This window comes from Hibiscus syriacus, unplaced genomic scaffold (assembly GCF_006381635.1).
Source record: "Hibiscus syriacus cultivar Baekdansim isolate YM2019G1 unplaced genomic scaffold, ASM638163v2 tig00000132_pilon, whole genome shotgun sequence".
Lineage (NCBI taxonomy): Eukaryota > Viridiplantae > Streptophyta > Magnoliopsida > Malvales > Malvaceae > Hibiscus > Hibiscus syriacus.
Window position 1 is genome coordinate 117,911 of NW_024061764.1, and position 7,323 is coordinate 125,233.

General features: G+C 35.6%; 1 pseudogene; it reads left to right on the plus strand.

Annotated features, from left to right (window-relative positions):
• Positions 1–495: 495 nt before the first annotated feature.
• LOC120120704 lies at positions 496–6,166 on the plus strand (annotated as a pseudogene).
• Positions 6,167–7,323: the final 1,157 nt, after the last annotated feature.

Sequence of the window (7,323 nt, forward strand, 5' to 3'; positions counted from 1 at the left end):
ATAATTAAATTCAAATAAACTCGAATAACTCACTTAAATTTCATAAACTCTACTCTAAAAAATTCAAATAAATTTTAAATTATAAATAATCGTAAAATACTAACTAACTCAATTTTTTTAACTTGACCAAATATTTACTCCTAATTGATGACCTCATTTTATTTATGAAATAGATTTACAACAAGTAAAGGTTCCGAGATTTATTATTAGAAAAAACAATTTATATAATAATGTTTGATGTGGGATAACAATGATATTTATTTAAAATTTAAGTTGATAGGTTTTTAATATTAAATTTAAATTTATAAATTATTATTATATTAATTAGGAAAAAAAGTAATATTAATAATTATTTATATAAAATTAGTATAGTAACACAAAATAGGAGAGAGAATTGTATGGGGATCATAGTGTAGTTTACCATAAAATAATTATGGCACATTCCTTTCTACATAAGGTTTTCCCTTCTACATTTGCCTTTGGCATTAGCTAGGGTTTATGGGTTTTAAGCATTAAGCTTGTTTGAGCACACTGTTGCGCCACTTTAGGTCTTGGGGTTTTATTTGTGAAAGTTATACGTACACAAACTTTCTTGGTTCCGAACTCCATGACTCCTTTCATATTCGAAGCCCCCAGTGACGAAGAACCCGAACTTTCAGAATCCAACGAGGAAGAAAATGAAGAAGTAGAAGAAGGAGATGAAGCAGGAGACAAACCTTCTAAACCGAACGCAAATCTCAATCTCCATGGGACTTTGCTTCTTACTCCGAGTCCGTGGCAGAGGAACACGCTCGCCGTGGCACCACCTCCGTTGATTTCAAAATCACCAAAATCCTCCAACAAAGCGCTGCTCCAGCTCAGCAGGACGAGACCTCCGATTCCGAATCCGATAAACAAGTAATTATTTCTTATTGCTTTGTTCTTTTTATTCTAAATATCGTTTTTAAATTAGTAATCCTGTTTTTTTCAATATATCAGGTTGATTATAGATCAGAAGATGAAGATGAAGAAACAAAAAATGCAGCAGACAGTAATCGTTCTTTGCGCCATCTGAAGGAGCTTCATTCGAATTCTTTCATGGAGCTCAATCTCTCGCGTCCTTTGCTTCGAGCTTGTGAAAATTGGTTACACCAAGCCTACCCCTATTCAGGTCTTTATTTACTTGATTTCATATTCTCGCTTCATTAATTGAGTTTTCATCAATGAGTTTTTGGGTAATTTGTTCTATAGGCTGCATGTATACCCTTAGCCTTGACTGGACGCGATATGTGGGAGTGCAGTTACGGGTTCTGGGAAGGTATATTTCTTTTGATCTTCATCTCTTTCTGTGCCATTAATTTGCATTGAAGATTTGATTTTTATTAAAATGCTTTTAATTTTCCCATAATGCAGACTGCTGCGTATGCCTTACCTACACTAGAAAGGCTGTATTCCGTCCTAAAGGTTTCAGCATACGAGTGCTAATCCTTACTCCTGCTAGAGAGTTGGCCGTTCAGTAAGTACTATAAAATCTTTTGAACATTTTCTGCTCTCTATCACAGATTTATTCAGGATTTTGCTTTCTTTGTTCTGGCATAATGTAAGTAAACTAATATATTTTTTAATGGAATTATGTTATCATAAACCAGTGAACTGGTTTTTGCATTTTACTAGTTTATTGGAAATTTTCTAGTCTGTTTGTTCGATCTTTTATGCTTCAAGTTTGTTGAAAACTAAAAATATGTTTCATGTGTATTTTTGGAGATTCGTTAAGGTTTAAACCTTATTCTACATTCATTTGTTGCAGGGTTCACAGTATGATAGAAACTGCTCAGTATACTGATATTCGATGTTGTCTGATTGTTGGTGGGCTTTCATTAAAGGTTACCTATTGATTTCCCTACTTAGCCGGCTTAATTTGCACTCATTTAATATACAGGCAAAAAGTTATGTCTGATCCTTTCAGCACTCTTTTTTAATTGTTTCTTTAACTCAGTTGAAACTTCATCCACTATTGTAAAAAAGCTATGATCATTGATCACCCTTTCCATTTCTTAAATGTTTGACTGGTTATAACCTGTTATTTTTGGAAGCTGATGTTACTGTTGTCTAATTATTTGCATTCCTATGCTTACATTTCTTCTTTTATCTCATGTCATCTCTAGGCACAAGAGACAGCTTTGAGATTAATGCCTGACATTGTTGTGGCTACTCCTGGACGCATGATAGATCATTTACGGAATACAATGTCTGTGGATTTGGATGATCTTGCAGTTTTGATCCTTGATGAGGCAGATCGTCTTCTGGAGCTCGGATTCAACGCTGAAATTCATGAGTTGGTAACTTCTCCCAATCAAATCTCTTTATTATGAGTTGTTTTTGTAAGTGGTTCTCTGAATTTCTTAGATGACGGGAAAGAATAGTTTATTCTTGACGTACTACTTGACGGGTTTTGTCTAATTCTTATGAGGTAGTAGGATGCAGAGGTAAAACAAAATTGTTTTCCATATTCGAAACAGTTTTAGTTTATAATGAATTTATCTTTATAGCAATAATCGAGTTCCTTTTGATAGCAATAATTTCACTTCTAACGTACCATGTTATGTTTTTCTGCATTGAATTGATATCTGTTTCTGTGGATTTGTATGTTATCTAAGCAACTTATATATAGGTTCGTCTTTGTCCTAAAGGAGGCAGACTATGCTGTTTTCAGCTACAATGACTGAAGAAGTGATGAGCTTGTCAAGCTTTCTTTGACCAGACCCTTACGTCTCTCAGCGACCCATCAGCTAAACGGCCATCAACATTGACTGAGGAGTAAACTCTTATAATTTCAGTCTATTTTGCTTGCTGATTTCTCGTTTTGTGTTTTTTGACTATGTTATCTTTGTTATTTCTTGTTAGGGTTGTAAGGATACGCCGAATGCGAGAAGTAAATCAAGAAGCAGTTCTTCTGTCATTGTGTACAAAGACTTTCATGTCCAAAGTGATCATCTTCAGGTTATTGTTACACTTGTAGATGGCCATACTGATTTAATATATCAATAGGACAAATAGATGTTTGGAAAGTATCATATTTCTCAAATCAGTTCACTTGTTCTGAGGGAAAAAAGGATCCATAGAGAAAATATGATATGTTTCCTCTTTTGTTTCAGTTTAATTTATAAACCAGTTTTTTTGCTAACCAGTTTTATGTCACACCCACACGTTAGTGGGCAATCGCTTATGACTTAGAAATGACGTTCCATCTCATTTGGCAGTGGAACAAAGCAAGCTGCGCATAGATTGAAGATTTTATTTCAGTTGGCCGGTCTTCAAGCAGCTGAGCTTCATGGAGATCTTACTCAAGTTCAGCGCCTTGATGTGAGTATATGCTATTGTTATACTTAGTTCCTTCTCTCTTTTTTTTAATTATTATTATTATTATTATGTACTCTTTTTTCCATTCTAATCAACTATTGTTGTTTAGGCTTTGGAACGTTTTAGGAAGCAGGAAGTTGATTTTTTAATTGCCACTGATGTGGCTGCTCGTGTAAGTAGCTGCCCTGAAACTCGTCCCTTGCCCTAATGCTCAGAAGTTTGTAAACTTCTACGTGCTTTAGTTTGATAGATTTGGTCATTGAAAGGAATCAACTTTACATAATATATGTTAGATGATAATGGAATACTCTCCACATGTACATGCATACATCTACGCAGCAGCAGTATTGTTTTCTAACACATGCTTCTGATTGGTTGCAATGTGTAGGGACTTGATATAATTGGTGTTGAGACCGTCATTAATTATGCTTGTCCTCGAGATATTACAAGGTAGATTCACATTCTTTGAATTATGTTTGCCTGGCATGCATCATCTTTCTGTTATCAATAATAGTTTGTGGTACTTCGTTTCTTTCATGTGCACTGTGCTTAATTGCAATGGCTTGGCTCTGTTTTTTGTTCTTTATGCAGTTATGTTCACCGAGTGGGTAGGACAGCAAGGCTGGAAGAGAAGGATATGCTGTTACATTCTTACTGACAATGACCGATCTCTATTAAAAGCTATTGTAAGTGATGGTCATCCTGGTCTGCCTTCTTTTCCAGTTTAGAATAGGCATTCCGGATTAATATTTTTGTGAGAAGTGATTATGCATGTTAATACTGGTTTGATTGTGGTAAAGAATCATGCTGGCCTCAATAAAGGTAAGATTAATTATGAAACTTTGAATTGCAAAGGTGGTGGGTGTTCCAAATATTTCGTTCTACTCTGACACCTTCTTAAACTTCAATTTCATCCACAATCTGAAACAGTTTCGTCAGCAATCAGAAATTTGAAAATTCTTTCTTTTAACTCTATATGGTGGTTTATCGATAGGCAAGAGGGGTTCCAAGTTGAAGAGTCGGATGTTGCGGAGCAGTCTATTGCTAAGTGGTCTCAGAAAATAGAGGCGATGGAAGAGAAATTCACTGAAGTTATTGAAGAGGAGAGGTTTGGTTTGTTTCATTTTCAAGGTTATTTCTTTCTCTTCATACAACTATTATAGCTTCTGATTTTGGATTTGTCAGGCTGAGCGAGCCCTAAGAAAGGCTGAAATGGAAGCTACTAAGGTGGGTGATCTCATTTTCATGCTATTTATACCTAGAAGTCCAGATTGTATAGTTCTAAAGTTCTGATTCTGCTCTCTATGTTATTACTTGTCTTTATTTAATTGTTCAATGGCTTTCTGGCTGTACCATTTTCAGATCCTAGTGAATATATTTTTATTTTGAAACTTCATGCTATGTATAAACTGATGTGCTTTTGTGTTGCAAGGCTGAAAATATGATTGCACATAAGGATGAATTTATGCACGACCTAAAAGAACTGGTTTATGACTGAAAAGGAGAAAAAGCTTGTAGCGAAGGAAGCAAAGGTGAATAATCCTGGCATTGAAATTTTGATTTTCATGTATTGATGTCACTAGTCTATAAGCTTCAGGAATTTTTATTAAAACCACTTTCTGTTTAGCTACCGTGATGTGAATTATCTCTTTGAATAGGCTTCTGTGGAGAAGGAAAAAGATTATGCAAATGCAATCATAAGTGCCCAACAAGCCGAGGACCTTAAGATGAAGGAAAAGAGGAAGCGGGAGCGTGAGGTGTAGATATTTTCCAATTCAAAACTTGCTTTAAAAGCTTTTGCATTGTGCACATTGCTAATTCTAACATCTACTGAACAGAAAAATTTACCTCGGAAGAAACGTCGAAAACTGGAAGCTGCCAGAGAAATGTTGGAGGATCAAAGTGAAATTAATGAATCACATGTAAGCATCTCTTTCTTTTTTGGAATTCTAACCGTTTTCAAGGCTTATAATGCTTATCTAATTTTTTTGTTGGCAAACCTTTTGACTCTTCCCTTCATAACTGTCAAAATCAGTCAATTTTTCTTTCTTGCCACTAGAATCTGTTTTACTGGTTCAAGTATTAGTTTTTATTTTTTCTTTATTTTATGAAATGCTAATATATTAGAGTTGCAGTGTAGTGGAAAAAATAAGAAAGAGAAGGAGGTATATCTTTGGTTGATTTGGCTTACCGGAGAGCAAAAGCAGCAAAAGCTGTGAAGAAGGCAGTAATTCTGGAAAAATTGTTAAGAAATCCAACAAAATGTCGAAGCAACCCAAACAAAGAACTCAATCGAGGACAGAAGAGATGAGGGAATTATTTCAAAATGACATGAGTGAGAGGAGGCAGAAAAAGCTCTAGTAATGCTGGAAGGAAAAAGTCCAAGAGTTCATTTAAGAGCAAATCACGGTATGAAACATGATATATTGCTCTAATTTTCCTGCCTTGTTTCTCTATTGATATATATTAACTGTTTCTTGGTTCAAATCAAGCGGGTGAACTTGGTTGCCGATTAAACCATTAATTCGTCGTCTTCAAATTTGTCTTTGGCAATGTTTGCGCAAATGTATTTTAGAAAAATTAGCACACATGCTTCTGCACAATTTCTTAGATCCGTCGTATGATGAACTTGATTTTACAGATCCATTTGCATCTTATTTTCTTTACGTCTTTGCACTACCAAGTTCTCCAAGTAGATTCTACATCTATTTCTGAATAACTGAAAGGAATATGTTTGCTTAGTACAGTCGTCTTCCTATTCTCAAGAATGTCTTGATGCTGCTTTTACTAAACTTCCTTTTTGTCTTCCAGTTACAAGCGTAGGTAGCTTTAATACGCTCTATTGGGTGCACCAAATCTGTAGCTCTTTATGTTGGTGGGAGCAGCTCCATGGGTCAACTTAAACTTGATTATTACACACTCTCTCTTGAGGGAGAGCTAGCTATTGCAAGATGGGATTACCTTCAACAATGGTCAGGTTCTGCCTGTCGAAAGGGGCAGCCTGACGTTTCTACATCAACTGTAACTTATATTAGTTATCAAATATTTCTAGTTTCTGCAGATGTTTTTGGAAATGTATTTTTGACTAAATTACTGAATATATAATCAAAGTCAATTTTGTTAAATGTTTTTTTTTTAATTCGTGCTGTCACCCTTCACATGTTAGGTTTATTTTTTTATTCTAAATCTTGTTCACATGAAAAAGAGCAACGAACAAAAGGAAAACGAAGCAAATCATTAGGAAAATGTTTTAATAAAGTACCCCGAAGGGTGTGGTAATGATACTGGGCCGCATATTACTTTGTTATTGGAGTCTACGCTGATCGGGATTATATAAATGTTGAGTACACGCAGACAGGCAAAAAAATGAGGATGTTGAAAATAATATATTAATTTCTAGCTGTCAGTAACTGAAATCGGTATGATGAATAACCAAAATTGTTTCTCGCAAAAAGAAAAGAAATGGTAAGAAAAGCACAGTTTCTTTATCTTTCTGTGGCATAAACGGAAAATAAGTTAACCTACACGTACCAAGCCTTCTGCGGTTGCAATGGACTTCTATGAAACGCAGAATATGAAAACAAGGCAAAACTAAAACAATGAAAACCTAGTTCCCCCTTTGCCTCATGAATCATATTACATCGTCATTTCCCTGTTTTATTCAGTTCAACTCCCCTCCACAAAAGTCAATGGGCTCTTTGATTTTCCAGGCATCTTTGGCAATGCAACCATCAATTAACTTGTACTATGAGATGACCCAGAGGGAGGAAGGAGCAACGTAATATGAACTTACTGTTTCCATGGGAATTGCTGCTGTCTGTAGGTAAATGTGTATGGATCCCGTCCAACGCCGGTTCCTTCCTTTTCATGGCGACCCCAGAACTGGAGGAGGCTTGTGCGTTTGCCCTCAAATGTTCTTCTATAGACCTACCTTGAGCAGGCATGAATGGGTGCCTTAAACCCATGGACTCTGTATTTCCTCCC